This window comes from Equus asinus, chromosome 4 (assembly GCF_041296235.1).
Source record: "Equus asinus isolate D_3611 breed Donkey chromosome 4, EquAss-T2T_v2, whole genome shotgun sequence".
NCBI classification, from domain to species: domain Eukaryota; kingdom Metazoa; phylum Chordata; class Mammalia; order Perissodactyla; family Equidae; genus Equus; species Equus asinus.
Genome location: NC_091793.1, coordinates 64180703 through 64199026, shown reverse-complemented (window position 1 = coordinate 64199026; position 18324 = coordinate 64180703). Strand labels below are relative to the sequence as shown.

Sequence of the window (18324 nt, the reverse complement as noted above, 5' to 3'; positions counted from 1 at the left end):
TAAATGCAAATTTTGTCAGTATCTTGCTCAAAATCTTTAATCACTCAGTATTGTTAGTATCATAAATCTGGCTAGCTTAAGCAACAAATAATTTAAGTAATATATACATTACAAAACAAAAGGGGGAGACTGAAGAAAGATGGATAGAAAAATGAGTGCAACCCAAATCTACTCTGCAGAATAAGAAGCAGGCAATGTCACACATGCTTTTTTTCTTAAGGTCTAGAAATAGATATACATGCAATTGGCTCCTATGTCCTCCTATCAACTGCCACAAATGGACTAGAACTAGGGGGAGAACCGTAGCACTGAGACCACAGGCTTTCTGAGCTACAGCACAGTTCCAGAGGAAACAGGCTTCCTGACTGGTCTCTGGGCATGAGAGTAACTCTCCCAACCTTTAAAGAATGGGAGATTAACCTATGGCTAGGGGCAGATACCCGTCCTCTTGGGGTTGCCAGGGGTTGCTGAGGCAGAGGTGGTTATGGTAGACTCCTCAACAGAGGCACTGAGATCCAAGAATTCCAGGATGATCACTGAAAGGCAGTAAATCAAATGCCTGTTGATAATGGATTGCTATAGTGACTCCCAGACTAGACTCCAGCTCAGCCAGCATTTGTTCACCCCAAGGATTTCCATCTAGCAAGACTCCCATCATGCTCTGCAATGCCTGTTTCTCAGCAGCAACCTTCTGCTCCTGGGTCCTTACAGGGCATGGATACTTCGGCAAAACTCCACCACATTAGGTGCACTCCTGAAGAAGCCAGAAGTACTGTTCCCAGCACTGCGGGAATGTGAGATTAGAGGGGCACCTCTAAACGCCCCTGAATTAGGGTACCAAAGAAGAGATAAAGAACTTGCTGTATGTTTTCCATACATCGCTATTTCCACTGTTCCATTAGCAGCAAGATGAGCAGACCGAGGGCTGTGTCAGCAAACTCTGTCTCTGTTTCTGGATCACGGTTGCTGAGGTCTTGGGCTGGCATAGCACCGTCTGACAAGTAGCCATCCACACATTTTGGGGGGATTTGTCCAGGATCTTTTTCTGGGGGTTTTGCTGGCTGCATTTCTAGTAGCCAGTCTGACATTACGTCCAGCCAGGATGTCACCATTGCTATTTTATTACCTAGCTGCCACCAATATTAAAGAGTGACACCGTGGCTGTTAATCCCAAACACACCATTATCTTTACGTCCTTATACTGACAGTCAGTGGGTCTGTTTGGTCTGGTGGGTCTGTTTGGTCAAGCCATGGAGGCTGTCTCTGCACGTATGCTCTATTGCATGATGTGGATGGTGGTTTCCACCAATACTATGCATAATGAGGAAGAAGTTACCAGATAGGAGGAACAGCCAGATGACAGACAGCTGAATGAGTGAATGAAGGAATGAATGAATAAATTGACTCTCCAGTGCTTCACTGACATACAAATGACTTCATGACCTTCCAGTGCTTTCCAGTCCCTTTGCCTGGCCCTTAAGGCTCTTCCTACCACAGTCATTGCTTATGTCTCCACTCTGTGTCTTCCAACATGCCCTCAAATCCCAAATTCTAGAACCAAACAATAATTTGGTGTTTAATTCTGATAGGTGGTCTTCTTCTAAACGTTACTGGGTCCCTATTTCACTTTTGTGCCTGAAAACCATTTCAAAGATTGACATTCTGGAAACCTCTGCCGTTAATAGCTGTTACTTTATTTATCAAGATAAATGCCTTTCAAAGCACTCTCTCTAGCTCATGGAACCAAAAGGGGCTGTTTTTTTCCTCAAATGGTTTTAAATTTCTAACCACTGTTTAAATTTTATTTCACAGTAAAGGACATTTTAATTTCACCATTAGACTATAGAATTGACTATATTTTATAATATTGTACTTGATGAAAATTATTGGACAGTGACATATTTTTTAGCTTCAGGTAATGTCTTTAATATTTTTTTTGCTGACATTATCACTTACTTTTCCTTTTAAGAATAGCAGTTAAAACTCCATATGGGAGAAATTGGCATAGAGTTTAATAAACATGAACCCAGAAATGAATGGAGATTCCTTCCAAAGCAGTAAGATGATTGGTACCAGGAAACTGATATTTCCTACCTGGCAAAAAGTCTAGTGGGATATGAGCATGATGAGGTCAAAGTGAAAGTGAAGACCTCATTAGTTTAGAAAAAAGACACTGGGGTCAAAACAGATATTTTGGAATGTTTTAGGACTAACATTCAATTCTTAATTGAATCTCAGTAAGATTAATTCAAAGTTTTACTAGGTAGAGTGAGCCTTGACTACATACAGTGATATTTTTAGTTCCAAGGAAGCATTCCAAGTTTGGAGTTGCATGAGCAGAGATATTTAGAATGAGAACCAATTTCTTTATCCCTATTACCATGATACATTCGGAAATATTTCATTTCAACTTCAAGGAAGGAACTTTTTGAAAAGTTCTGGTGTTTGCAGCCTAGACGTTCCCAGATATACTAAAATGAAAAAAAAAAAATCCTCTGAAAAGGAGTTAATTACTCATTCTTCTTCTATCATCTAAAAATTCCATCTAACTCTATTATTCCAGTAGTTTTCTTCTGCTTTGTAACATAGTATTTAAAATTATGACCCAAGCATATTTTCTAGCAATTTCTCCTCTATGAAATATACACAGCAATACCTATTTTGGGGAGTTTTGATGAGACCAATTTTGAGACTTTATGTAAAACACTCTGCACACTTCCTTGCACATGTCAGGGGCCCATGATTTAGGCCCCTAGCCTCCTGCCTTGTTTTTTTACGCAGATGCCTCCTTGATGGAATATACAAAGTCATATGCTGTCCTCTGCCCATTGCAGGAATATAAACATTGTTTTGCTGATTAGAGAAATTCCAATCTGCACCAATGCCCAAATTTTTCAATAAGAAACCTGACTAATTTTCGACAAGGGAGCCAAGAATATACAATGGAGAAAGGAAAGTCTCTTCAGTAAATGATGTTGGGAAAACTGGACAACCACATGCAAAAGAATGAAAGTAGACCATTATCTTACACCATACATATAAGTCAACTCAAAATGGGTGAAAGACTTGAATGTAAGACCTGATACCATAAAACATCTAGAAGAAAACATAGACAGTGTGCTCTTCGACATCGGTCTTAGAAGCATTTTTTTCAAATACCATGTCTGTCCAGGCAAGGGAAACAATAGAAAAAATAAACAAATGAGACTATATCAAACTAAAAGCCTTCTGCACAGGAGAGGAAACCATCAACCAAACCAAAAGACCTCCTAACAATTTGGAGAAGATATTTGCAAACCATATATCAGATAAGGGGTTAATATCCAAAATATACATAGAACTAATACAGGTCAAAACCAAGAAAACCAACAATACAATTAGAAATTGGGCAAAAGATCTGAACAGAGATTTCTCTTAAAAAGATATACAGACGGCCAACAGGTGCAGGAAAAGTTGTGTAACACCACTAACTATCAGGGAAATGCAAATCAAAACTACAATGAGATATCACCTTGCTCACATCGGAATGGCTGTAATTAACAACACAGGACACAATAAGTGTTGGAGAGGATGTGGAGAGAAGGAAACCCTCATACACTGCTGTTTGGAGTGCAAACTGCTGCAGCCACTATGGAAAACAATCTGGAGATTCCTCAAAAAATTAAGACTAGAACTACCATATGATCCAGATATTCAACTGCTGGGTGTTTATCCAAAGAACGTGAAAACACAAATGCATAAAGACACACGCACCCCTATGTTCATTGCAGCATTATTCACAATAGCCAAGACTTGGAAGCCTAGGTACCCATCAAGAGATGAATGGATAAAGAAGATGTGGTATTTACACACGATGGAATACTACTCAGCCATAAGAAATGATGAAATCCAGCCATTTGTGACAACATGGATGGAACTTTATGGTATTATGCTAAATGAAATAAGTCAGACATAGAAAGTCAAATACCATATGATCTCACTCATAAGTAGAAGATAAAAACAATGACAAACAAACACATAGAGACAGAGATTGGATTGGTGATTACCAGAAGGGAAGAGGGGAAGAAAGAGGGTGAAAGGGGTGAATAGGCACATGTGTGTGATGCTAGATTGTAATCAGTCTTTGGGTGTGAACATGATGTAATCTAGGAAGAATTCACAATCTATTACAATGTACAACTGAAATTTATATAATGTTATAAACCAATGTTACAGCAATAAAAAAAGAAGAAAAAATATTCGTAATACATAGACAGAAAATAAAACATTATGCCAAATTAGCAACCCTAGGGAAGAATGTATACTTTAGTGAATGGAGAGAAAGGACCACACTAATGCAATGGCCATATCTACACAGTAAGATGTCCTGAGTCCTATACCACAGAGAGAAAAGAACAGCAGTGTGGTCCCCAAACACACAACCCACGGAAATGTCCTTCCATGGTGCAGGACCTCAGATAAGGTAGATAACTGTGTGGGGCAGGGCCTGTTCCTCAAATTGATGATGACATTTGAGGGAAAATGGGTACCTTCCTTCCCAACCTGATGAGCTCTTCAACATGTTATTATCACAATATATGTGAAAAGTAAAATAAGAATTTTCAATGGTGAAAGTGATTAAACAAACTAATTACTGAAATTCCATTAGCAATACAAAGATTATTTGATTACAGAGTGTAAAATATGCTTCTGATGGCATAGTAATAGCCCAAACACTGTCCTGAAAATTACCTTACCTAGGGCATGACAATCGGTGACTTGAGTGGCATTTAATTCACAGCATGCAGAACACTTCCAGAATTAGGCCTCAGAGTGAGCATACTACTGAACCATTTCTGTCTTCAGTGAAGTCCCCTCCATCTCATCACTCTTTTTTTTCCTAGTGCCCCTTGACAAGATATCTCATTTTGTTATCTCCAGAAAGTGACCCACCACCCCCCACATACTAGAGTGAGCGCAGAATAAAGAGCAAAGCAGGGGCTGGTAAAGTCCATTGAATGATGGAATGAAGGAGTCTGTCTTTAACTTTCCAAAGCAGTGATTCCAGCTCCAAACTCATTCCTTCTTCTCTATCAAAATTTTGATTCCCATATCACTCTTCTCTCAGCTTGAGGGGCTCTTAGAGACCATTTTGTTGTTCTTCCAAATCTGCAGGAGGAACATCAATCTAAGGGAAGAGAAAGATTTATATAAGACCACACAGGTCCTCCAACTCCCAGTCTATTTTGTCTTTCCATAAGTGGTAGCAGATTATTATGCTCCTCCTTAAAGTAAAAGTGTTAGAAAAAGAGATGCTTGGTATGAAAAAAATAGAAACCAAACTTAAGGGAATAAATAATACTGGGATTTTAGGCACTTTGGTTTGTTGGGAGGAATAAAGTGGCCAGCAATCGAGGCCAGAATTCCTGCAGTTAGACCAGGAAGATAACAACCTACTCTGTCATTGTATATGTCCATTCCAGGTCCTGGCGGTCTTTCAAGCAGACACAGCGCCACCCTAAGTGGATACATGGCCAGATTTATCTTGCTGTATCTAATTGTTCTCTTCATTTTCTCATCAGGCTTTGGCACAACATTTCACCAGTACTCCTCACATAAAAGCCTTCAAAGATCTTCAGATAGATAATAGTAATGGTCACTTCTCATGTTTCATCTTAGGGACCTACCAGCTGTATCCAACAATCTGATCATTCCCTCCTCTTTAAAACATTTTATTTACTTGACTTCCTGGACATATTTTCCTTCTACCCCATTGTGACTCCTTCCAAACATCCTTTGCTGTTTCTTTCTCTTATTTCTTATCTCTCAGTGGTAGAGTGTCTGGGGACTCAGGTCTTACACCCCTTCCATTCTTTGTATATACTCAAACCCAGCTTCATAGTATTAGATGCTCTCTGTATGTAGATATCTCCAGCCCAGAGTTCTCTCCCAAATTTGGGGCATTCATATTAAGTGGTCTACTCAGCATTCCCACTAGGATGTCTAATAGACATCTCAAAACTAGCATGTCCAAAATGGAATTCCTGATTTCTCCTCCAAAGTTACTTTGCCCAGTCTTTGTCTACCAAATAATTGGAAACAAGCATTGCTACAGGTGCTCAGGACACTGCAACTGGTCTTCCAGTGATCTAGTCCCTCTATAATAGAGAACCTATTTTAAAACACATGTAAGACTATGCTACTCTTTTGTGTGAAATCTACCAAGAGTTCTCCAAAACTCTCATAAAAGCCAAAGACCTTCTGATGGCCCCTGGGTCTCTAATCTGGCCCCTGGAATCTCTGTGCTTTCATTTCCTGCCACGCTCTCCTTCCCGTTTTATCCAGTCTCATGCTTCTTTGTAAGCCTCACTAGAAAAGCAGACTTCTGCTGGAAGTGCTTTGCCTCAGGGCATTTAAGTTTGCTGCTCCTGCATAGAATGATCTTCCCTTCAGTAATAGCGCTCAGGCTCACTCTCTTACCTGTTTCAGTTCTTTGCTACACTTCACTGTCTCAGCAAGATTGGTCCTAATTACCCAATTTAAAATGAAGTCTCTTCTCAGACATCTTCATTCTCTCCTCCCCCCTTCCCTGCTTTACTTTTCTCAGTGTAAAGCCATCATCACTCTCTGACATATTAAATACTTACTTATTTTTCCTTCCTTACAATATAAATAGCATGAGGGCAGCAGTTTTATTTTCTTTTTTAAAAAAGTTATTTGCTATATCTCCTGTACCTAACATATACTATACATTCAATAAAAGATTGAATGGCTGAATGAAAAAATGAGAAAAGGAAAGAGAATGAAGCAGTTAATTAGAAATGAGTCACTGAAGTGTCTCCTTGAACTTTCTGGAATTGAGATCAGAGACAGATAGGTGAAGCGGTCTCTCAAGTTTCTATGCTTTTTAACATGTAGCTATGCTGCCCAAGAAAAGAAAGGATTGCCTGTTCCTGCCTGTTTAGAGTTAGGTGTGGTCATGAGACTCCTTTTTCCCAGAGAGGTGCATGAAAGTGAGACATGTCTCTTTCAGGCAAAGTTTCAATGATGCTTACCTGCCATGTTCCCTTTTTCTTGCCTCAGCAGTTATGGAGGCACAGAGATGAATCTCTGCTATCCCAGGCCCTGAATAAGGATGGCATAGAGCATAGTTCATCCTGTGGACTTGAGATGGACCTATAACATAGATTTGAAATAAATCTCCATGGCTTCAAAACAATGATTTGTCATGGCAGTCTGTGCCTTAATCCAACCTCTAACCTGGCCTGTGTCCTCAGTGACTAGTCACGTAGTACGTGTATGGTAAGCATTTTTTGGGTGAATTAGTAAGAAAGAAAAGAAACAAGGAAAGAAAGGACAGAGGAAGTGAAGAAGAAACATTGGGGAATAAGGCAAAGAAGGTGAAATGTTCTCATATACACCTGACTAAAGCCTTGAATTTTTTGGAAACAAAAGAAGTCAGAGGCAGAAAACTATAAGATGTGTGACTGAGAATAAAGGGTGGAGTTAATTTGAATTAAATGATTTATGTCCAACAATAGATCTTAACAATCTTAGTAAGAAATAAATAATTATTAAGTAACATATATTGCATAAAATTATGTGCTGGGAACTACTCTAGGTTCACTCCACAAATATATTTTAATTTACTTATTAATTTATAGATTTATTTTAAGGACTTAATAATTTAAATATGGTTTATTTAATATTTTATTAAACTATTTTAATAATTAAAATATTAACTATTTATTTTATTTATGTTTTAAAATAGATTCTCTGTTATGGAAGGAATAGGTTGTATAGGGGAAATAGCAGAATCAGAAAGATTCCAAATGTGCCCAACAGGAATTGACTTAGCAAAGTATGAATAAACATACTTCTTCAGAGAAGACAACCCAGGCTCAAATATATGCCCCAGAACTTATGAAGTCTATGAGGGTAGGGCAAATTGTTTGACTTAGCTGAGCCTTAGTTTTCTTATCAATAAAATTAGAGCAATAGTTATATCTATCTTATAGCCTAGATTTAACTGTCAAAATTAATATATCTGTAAAGTCTTTAGCTAAGTGCTTGGGAGTTTTAATAGACGTTATTTAATTTTTTGTTTGTTTTGTTTTTTAATGTATTGAGTCCTCAAATTAAAACTATGACATAGGGACTATTATGTCACTTATGTAGGCAAGTAAACTGAGGCTTAGATAAATTATGTAACTTGTTCAAGAGAGAAAAACAGAGATGAAGCTATGGTTGGTACTGAAAACCAGATCTTTGCCACTCACTGTGACAGACATTTCTCAGCTATTCTTATCCAAATCCATAAAGTAATAAATTTTGGGAAATAATTAGCTTCAAAGCATGTTTTTCTGCTATCACTCTGTCAGAGATTCTATGCTGTTGTTACAGATTTTATGACATGACCCATGTAGAGGAGAGCACATGACATCATCCAGATACTCATGGAAACACACACACTGAAAACAAAGCAACATAACTAATTAAAATTAGCACACAGATAAGAAGCACAGAGACAGGCAAAAGTCATTTCAGAGATAAAATATTCCCTGGGTACATACTTGGATGATCATATGCATATATATATGTATATATATGTATGTGTGAGTATAAACATATGCATATGCATATATATATATAGCTATGCACACATGTGTGTCTGTTTATATATTTACTTTTGATTTTTTATTAGTTTTCTAATGCTGCTTAACATATCCCAAAAATAAGTTGCTTAAAAAGGCACACATTTTTTTTTTCTCACAGTTGTTTCTACGATCACTTATCTGGGCATGGCCTACCAGCGTCTTCTACTTCAAGGTCTCTGACAGGCTACATCCAATAGTGTAAGACAGGGCCGTGGCTTCAGTACCAGCCTTAAAATTGGGGAAGAATTGACTTCCAAGCTCATTCATATGATTTTAGGCAAGATTAATTTTCTTGCAGGATATTGGACTGTGGACCTCAGTTGCTCATGTCTGTAGGCTGGAAGCCACCCTTACCTCCTTCCTTCTCATGAGAGTCTCTCCAACATGACAGCCTGCTTTATCAAAGGAAGCTAGAAAGTGAGTCAGCTGGTAAGGTAGATATTGTAGTCTTTTGTAACCTAATCACAAAAGTGATCATTCTATTACCCTTTCCACATTCTTTTAGCTAGAACCAAATTACTCAGCACGAAAGGGTTATGCATGGCTGTGAATACCAGGGGACAGGGGATATTCGAGGGGGAGGAATATTTAGAAGTCTACCAATATTCTTTCATATCCATTATTTTATTTGTATGATCTCATAAAACCTTCTGTATTGATTATCATTACCTCTGTTTGAAAGATGAAGAGGATGAGGGCATTAGACTTAAGTGATTTATCCAGTGTCACAACACCAATAAAAGACAGAATTGGACTTCAAGCTCACAGCTATCTGACTCCAAAGACTAGCTCCTTTTCGTCTGAAAGTATGCCTCGTTTTCCAAGCTTGATTGGATGAGTTCCCAAGAAATGTTATTTGATTAAGTACCTTAAAGGAATACAGACACATTATAGTTATCTAAAGCTGGATCTGTGGCATCCTTGGGTTCCTCTTCTTTTGATCTTTAGCAACCTTAAACTTTTCTCACTGGAGAATTGAGAACAGAAGAAGGGGCTCTGGATCATTCAGGATGGTTCATTTCCAAAACCATTACAGATTACTGAGGAACAAGTACTAGAAACACTTGGCAAGCCCTATTTCAGTAGACATTTCAGTGTTTTATTGAAGGATTGTGAGGCCCAAGGAAGTAATCATCTAGTCAATGGAGGTAAATTATCCCGCATTAATAGATACTCTGTGGACCTAATCAAAGAAATCAATTTAATTAAATCTAATCAAAATTTACCTCAGATCTACTTTGTGCCAGGCATTGAGCTGGGCATTAAAGATACAAAATATATGAGAAACAACAAATTCTGCCTTTGATAAGTTCAATTTTATAGGAGAAGTGTAAGGAAAGGGACATTCCGTAGCCCTTGAAGCAGTCCTCTATGAACACCTAACTTCTGAGGCTAGTACTGGAGGCAGTGGAAGTCCAGAAATAATCTTATCTGTCTACTTATGGGCTTTTGGGACAGAATAGCTCTGCTTAGGTCCTTCCCACTTCATTTTAGAAAGCAATTTATATTATACCTTCTTTTTCATACCTGAGTACTTAATGAGACTAGTGAAGAAATTTTAACCAAAAGCCTCTCAAAGGAGATGGTATAAACAAGAGTCCACGAAAGCCTCTACAGAAGCCCCAAAATTACAGCCAAGTATACATGCATCTTACATTTTCTAAACCTCCTCTGACCATGAAGTAGAATAATTGAAGGTGACTGTGTCTGACAGGGGGCATTGCTTAATTGCAACTCTTCACTTAAAGGAAATAAACAAATAAAAGACCATTTGTGTTATTGCTATAGAAGTGCTCCTTTAAACAAAACTATACTGTACTTATAATCTGAAGTAGCAAGGAAAAAATAAAGAAAGAACAACGACAAATATAATAAGATAAATGATTTCATAGCAATCCTTAATTCAAAGACCTTAGAAGATGAGTTGTATCTAAACAAATACTTCCACAAATGACATATTTCTTTATAAAGATGACCCTAATAGGGCATAAAAAAGTGAAATTAATAATATTCATCACCATTACATTGAGATGCCAGGATTAATTAGAAAATGTGTTTGATCACAAAAAAAAACTATGAATTTTCTGCCTGTTTTACATAATGAATTAAATAAGCACTTGATAAAAGAGAACAAAAAGAGAAAATAAAATTATGCATTTTTAAGAGCATTACAAGGACAAGCATAATTAACTGCATATTTATTAAGAAATCTCATGCATTTTTTGCTTCTATATGATCAACATGGCTTTGTGTTTGTAAAACAAAGTCACTGTTAAAGTTAAATAATTGAACAAAAGAATGTATTTCTGTCTATGAAATTAAACAAGAAAGGTTATTTACCTTTTGATATTCACCTGGATCTAAGTTCTACAATGTATAACTCAAAGTCAATTAGTTCCGGCTGGGAAGAGATAGAGGCTGATCAGAAAATTGCGCGAATATCAATATTCACTTGAAAGTTAACTATGAGGCCATCATCAGCAGGGGACTATTTAATGATCACTTCATCTGCTCTGGCAGATTCCCAGCACAGAAGAAAACCTCAGTGGCTAGTTCAGGTATACATAGGTTTGGTGGATATGATGATGGTGCAGTGGTTTCTTATATTAGCAAATGTTTTTGCTTAAAATAACATAATTCTTTTGTGAAAGATGACCATGAGTGGAGCCATATTAAAATAGAGCCAGAGAAAACATTTTAGAGGAATTGCCTTGCATATCTCATTTTCTTTATCTTCCAAACTGGACCAAATCGCCAAACTTCCAAGAAGTCAGTAAAGACAAGAATATCCTATTTGTAAGGACTGAGGAAACTGGACTTTGCTGTTGACTGGATCACAATCTAATAAATAGAGTACAAGTCTAGGCTTTTGCCTGATGACTGATATTCTCAAGCCAATGTGTGAAGTACGAACCTAGCCTTAACTCATCTACCACCAATGAACTCTTCTTTAATACAACTCACTTCATCCTCCCTTTTTCCCATAAAACCCTTAAGCCCTTCTCCTGTAATTAGAACACATTCTCGGTTTCTACCTGAATCTGGGTCTCTCAAATTGGAATTTGAGTTGCCCAAATAAGTATCTACTGTTTAAATTGTAGTGATTTTTCCTCTGTCAACATTTCAAAGACATGCTCAATCCTTCACAGATATTTGCAGAATCATACAGCCATAGGAGACCAGAACAGAAGAAGGGATTCTGATACAATAGACTACCACAGCTCTTTGATTAATGGCCTTAAGGAATTAAGGACTGGTCCCAAGACACAGATAGCTATTGTCAACGATGTTGACCATGCATTCAAATGTCTTCCTCCTGACTGTGCCAGGTGGTGATGTCTTTTCTTAGCTCATTTTTATGCGAGAGCCCATTGTCTTTTTTATGCAAAAACTACCTGCAGAAAGTAATTAATCTTCATGAACAAGTGGAAATTGAAATTAAAAACATGATACTATTTAAATTAGCACCCTAAATATGAAATATTTAGGTACAAATACAACAAACTATGTAGAATACCTTATATGATGAAAAATGTAAAACTATAATGAAAGATATCAAAGAACTAAATAAATGAAGTAACGGTACCTGTTAATAAGTAGGAAGATTCTATATTGTCAAGATATCAGTTCTTCCCAAATTGATCTATAGATTCCATACATTATCAATAAAAACCCAGAAAGTTATCTTGTAGATACTGAAAAACTAATCCTAAAGGTTATATGGAGAGGCAAAAGCCAAAAGTAGCCAACACAATATTGAAAGAGAACAATCAAGTTGGAAGACTAACTCTACCCAACTTCAACACTTACCATATAGCTAAAGCATGGTATTAACAACAACAACAACAAAACGATAGACAAATAGCTCAAAGGGGTGGAATACAGAGCCCAAAATAGACCTACATAAATTTAGCCAATTATCTTTAACAAAAGAGCAAAGACAATAAAATGAAGCAAAGATGGTCTTTTCAACAAATGGTGCTGGAACAACTAGATATCTGCATACAAAAAATGGAATATAGAAACATACCTTACACTCTTCACAAAAATTAACTCAATACGGATCACAATCTATGTGAAAAACGCAAAAATATAAAACCCCCAGAAGATAATACAGATGAAAATCTAAGTGACCTTGGTTTTAGCAATGGCTTTTTAGATACAACATCAAAGGCACAATCCATGAAGGAAATAATTGATAATCTGGGCTTCGTTAAAATTAAAACTTCTACTTACCAAAAGACACTGTCAAGAAAATGAAAATACAATCCACATACTTGGAGAAAATATTTGCAAAAGACATATCCTATACAGGACTGTTTTCCAAAATACACAAAAGCAAGTAAATCTCAGCAATAAGAAAACAAGCGACCTGATTAAAAGTGGGCCAAAGACTTCAACAGGCAACACATCAAAAAAGATAAAAATAGCAAGTAAGTACCTGAAAAGAAGCTCAACATCATATGTCATCACGTAAACACAAATTTAAACAATGTTGAGATACCACTACACACCTATTAGAATGGCCCAAATCTAGAACGCTGACAATACCAAATGCTGGCATGGATGTGGAACAACTGAAACTCTCACTTATTGCTGGTGGAAACAAAAAATGACACAGTCCCTTTGCAGACAATTTGGTGATTTCATACAAAACTAAACATACCCTTACCACATTATTCAGCAATAGTGCTCCTTGGTATTTACCCAAAGGAGCTGAAAAAATTTCTGCACAAAAAGCTACACACAGATGTTTATAGCAGCTTTATTCATAATTTTCACTAGTTGGAAGCAACCAAGATATCCCTTAGTAGGTGAATGGGTAAACAATCTGTGATACAACCAGACAGTGGAATATTATTCAGGGCTAAAAGGAAATGAGCTATCAGGCCATGAAAAGACATGGAGAAACTTAAAAACATATTAATAAGAGAAAGTAGCCAATCCGAGAGGCTACATGCTGTATGATACCAACTATATGATATTCTGGGAAAGGTAAATCTTGGGGAAGTAAAAAGATTAGTGGTTGCAAGGAGTAAGAAAGAGGAAGAGGTGAATAGGCAGAGCACAGATGCTTTTAGGGCAGTGAAACTACTCTGTATAATACTATAAGGGTTGGTACATGTCATAAATTTGTCTAAGCCCATAGAATGAACAGCATAAAAAAGTAAACTCTGATGTAAACAATGGATTTTGGGTGATAATGATGTGTCGATGAGGTTCAAAGATTGTAACAAATGTGCCACTCTGGTGGGGGATGTTGATAATGGGGGAGACTATGCATGTGTAGGGACAGAGTGTATATGAAAAATTTCTAGTAAACCTAAAATGGTTTTAAGAAAGTCTATTTTTAAAAAAAGACATAAGCTCATCAATGCAAAAGCAATGAAGAAGAAGACAAATTTATACACGGATATTAATAAAATTACGATACCGTGACAGATTTATGAGTAAGAAACTGAATTTGTAAGACTAAGTCTCAAGTGAAAGAAATTAAGCAAAAAGCAGAGTGATTCATGCTGAAGATACAGTAAAAGCTCAGAAATCAGAGCAATTGTGTACCCTTGTAGAGGAAGGGGTAGCAATGGTAGGGCTAAAAACAGGAAAAGTTGATTGAAATCTATAAAAGAAGAAAATGGATCCTCAGTATCACCTTTTCCTGCCCAGTTTGCCTTTAGGTCACTACTTCTTGAGCATAAGATGGGAGCTTACTTCCTAAAGAGGTTGAACCAAATGAAATCTATACTCAGAGAAGAGGGAAATTAAACAACATATAAAAATTAAATAATGAGACCACCCCTGTCCTCTTTCTTCTATTGGTTCTGGAAAACTGCCACAGAGGTTTACCTACAACCTGCAGCACCCACCTCAGATCATTCTTTTCTGGGGAAATTGAACAGTATTATAAGTAAATGGAGGTGATTTCCTCCAATGAGAAAGCAAGATTCATGTTAAATTCCCCAATCCAGAAATCCACCACTTGATAAGTCTATCCCATACACTTAGTGCTTCAGCTAATTCTTCTAGTAAATATATTTTGAGTATAAATAGGCAACTAAAGATTAGTTTCCATTTAAATATACTTCTAATATAAAAGTTAGTGACCAAAACAACAACTAGAATAAAAGACTCATTGGAAGTAAAGAATAACACAATAAGAAGTTATCACCAATATATATATTATTAACATGCTCAAAAAGTAGTGGAATGGTATGGTGTCCAAAAGTAAGATGTGAATGCTAAAGTAAGAAATACTCAGAAATCATAAATTCACTCGTGGAAATTAAAATATGGTGTAAAAATCTTTGTAAAAATGGGTTTTGAAAACTCAATGACACCTTCCCGGAAATAGAAAAAGAAGTATAGAAATATAAAATAGAAAGAAAAAGGAAGACATTTAGACGATTCGTTTACGAAGTCCAACATCCTAAAAACATCAATTCTAAAAAGATTGAGAAAGAAAGGGAGAGAATAAATCATGTGGTAGGAAGAAATTAACAAATCATCCAGAACGGAGGGACATGAGTTTTGAGACTGCAAAAGTTCACTGACTTTCCATCACAATAGATGTAAAAATCCCACGTCAAAATTCGTCATAGACAAATTTCAGACAGTTAGCAATAAAATGCTAAAAACTTATAGAAAGAAACCTTAAACTATTAAAAAACAAGGGTATCAGAGTGGAAATGGCTCTCTCAACAGCAGTGGAAGCTAGTAGAAAGCAGAGCAATCATTCAGATATTTGAGGAGAACAGACGTATTCTTCAACACCAAACAAAACTGTCAGTAAAGTGTGGAGACATTTTGAGCCTAAAAGATTTCAAACATTTATGTTCCATGCATACTTTTCAGAATGCAACCTGAGGTGGGTTTCATAAAAATAGGGTATGCAAAAAACAAAAAGATACAGAATATAGATATGGGCTTCCCAACTCAGGAAAAAAGTGAAGAAAGTTTTCACATGATGTGTAAAAAGGACATACTAAGAACACAGCTGTGTCACAGGACTAAAGAGCAAATAGTTGAGATTAGAATAGTTCTATATACACGAGTAACAGGGATACCAATAAGATTTCCTAACGTGGTCAAGAGTAATCTGAGAAAGCTTTGGGCTTTAGGAGTAAATCAGTGATGAGCTCATAAAATTAAATTAAGTACATGAAAGTAAAGTTATTGATTTCAGGCCATTAAGATTACACAAGGAATGCATTGATATTATGTTTTCTTCCTCAGTTGTAAGTGAGATTATTTAACCAAAAACTGTGATAAAAGTAAACAGAGATATTCCGGGGACAAGAAGTTGGTGTATGTGATGGAGGGGATATAAGTCTGAGGAGCTAGATCCTCATGATATAAATAGAAGTCAATAGATAATTTTAAAAATGTAAGGGGCAATAAATGGTTATAAAAGCTTTTTACTTAGAAATATGGAGGTAACTACCAAATGAATTAAATTATTGCCTGTATGTCTCAGGAAAAAAATTAGGGTAGAATGTTCTGATTTCTTATTAAAAGGCTAGTAGAAACATTTGATTTTAACAACTTCATAATTGTATCAATTTGATTAAAATAAATATTTAAAGAGCATAACACAAATATATAATATATTGGAACTGAACAACAGTGACGATATTTTATTTCAAAATTATAAAGTACTTATGAAGAGGTACTTTGGGAAAATTTATCTTTTAAAGTATACAATAAAAATAAAAAACATTAAAAATTACTGAGTTAAAGTTTTATCTCAGGATGTTATAAAAAGTGTAAAATAAACATAAATACATTTACTCAATTAAATAACTAAGAGAAATTAATTCAATAGAAACCTAAGAAACAATGATTTAAAAAAAAGCTTAAAATTTTAAACACTACTAAAATAGAAAAACTTTTACCAATATTCCTGAAGAAAAAAGTAAAAATATTCACTATTAGGATTAAAAAAAACCCACAGAAAATTAGATAATAATTAGAAAATTAGAGAAGAATAATACAATATTCTAATTATATTCATACAGCAATTTAAAATTAGGCAAAATTTTAAAACATTCTGGCAATTTATAATTTTTTAATATTGACTCAAAAAAAAATGGAGACTCAGAAAGATTTATAGCCATAGATGACAAAATATCTTTCATACACTTATGATTTTTGATAACATCTTAGGAAACTGTGACTGGTAAGCATCTTTCTTAATCTAATAAAAAATGCTTACAAGAAGTCTCAGCAAAGATCACATTTTACTGTGGATTTTAAAAGCATTCCCTGGAATGTCAGTACCAAGGAAAAGATGTTCACATTTCCTGCCTCTAGTCAGAGTTGTACTGGAGATGCAAGCCGAGTCACCAAGACATGTGCACACAAGCATGCAATAATTAGAATTAAATAAAATTTTTGTCAATAGTTTATGATTTTCTACACATAAAACTAAAAACTATTAAAAATAATAATACTTGTTTTATATGAAATTAATCTATAAACTAATAGCATTTCTATACACCTTCAATAACAGTTTTGAAAGTTCGGTAAACCAAAACACCTCGCTGATCATGCAAAACCACCTGCAGGCTGGGTCTCCATGCACCTCGATTCACCTGAGACCCATGCACTTTATGCCCAATGCTGCATCACTCCATCTGGTTTGGTACTCTAGAAGTCCCAAAAGTTTATGTTTTTACATTTTAAAAAAATTAATCTAAATTTTCCTGTCATTCTTTCTGCAGAACACCTAGGATTAAAATTAACAAAACATTAGTCATTATGAAGAATATTATCCTACTTTATTCAGTCATTAAAAAAGGTCTAAATAAATGTGTAATGTGCCATAACAATGCATTAGAAGAAACAAGATTATAAAGAATACTCTTCTTCCAAGTAATGTTCATGGCAATTTCAGTCCAAATCTCAACAGAATTTAATCACAGAGCTTGATTGTGATCCTAAAACTCACATAAATGATCAAGGGTCAAGAATTACCAATACATTTTGGGAAGGAAAGAAAGGGAGCAAAGTCTTATTCAATGAGATACTAGGACTTCTTTAGAAGCTGTAGTTATTAAGACAATAAGCTATTTTCAGCAGGGGCTGGGAAGAAGTTACAGTACAGTACCAGGATAGAGAGCTCAGAATCATACTCACCAACATACGGGAATTTGATATATTACTGAGATGCCGGTGTAGAACAAATAGTTATAGAAAGAAATAACTATTCATTAAGTGATGTTTTCAAAATTGGTTATAGATATATAAAAACGTGAATTAAGACTTCTACCCCACATTACAATAAACATCAATTCCAGGTAGATTTATTATCTACATATGAAATAATAAGTATTAAACTTTGAAGAAAATGTAAAACATTAAATATATATATTGTGGACATAATAAAGTATGAATTAAGCAAGACAGGAAAAGCACACTTCTGAAAGGAAAGGATTCAAGAACGTGATGACATTCGACTTTAAAACTTCTTTGCTACAAATAACAGCATAAAACATCCAAAGACAAGCCACAGACCGGAAAAAGATGTATATAATAAAAATAAATGATGTTTTATAATGTTAAGTAATGAATATATTAAAAATAATGTATGTAATAAAACAAAGTAGTATTAAATATATTAAAATCCTATAAATCAATAAGAAAAATATAGAGACAAAAGAATATAAATAATTTGTTCACAAAGAGGAAT

The 18324-nt window shown here is 35.5% G+C and overlaps 1 pseudogene; it reads right to left on the bottom strand.

Moving 5' to 3' along the window:
* Nucleotides 1-426: 426 nt before the first annotated feature.
* LOC106839111 (sorting nexin-19 pseudogene) overlaps nucleotides 427-18324 on the bottom strand; it is a 114485-nt pseudogene continuing 96587 nt past the window's right edge.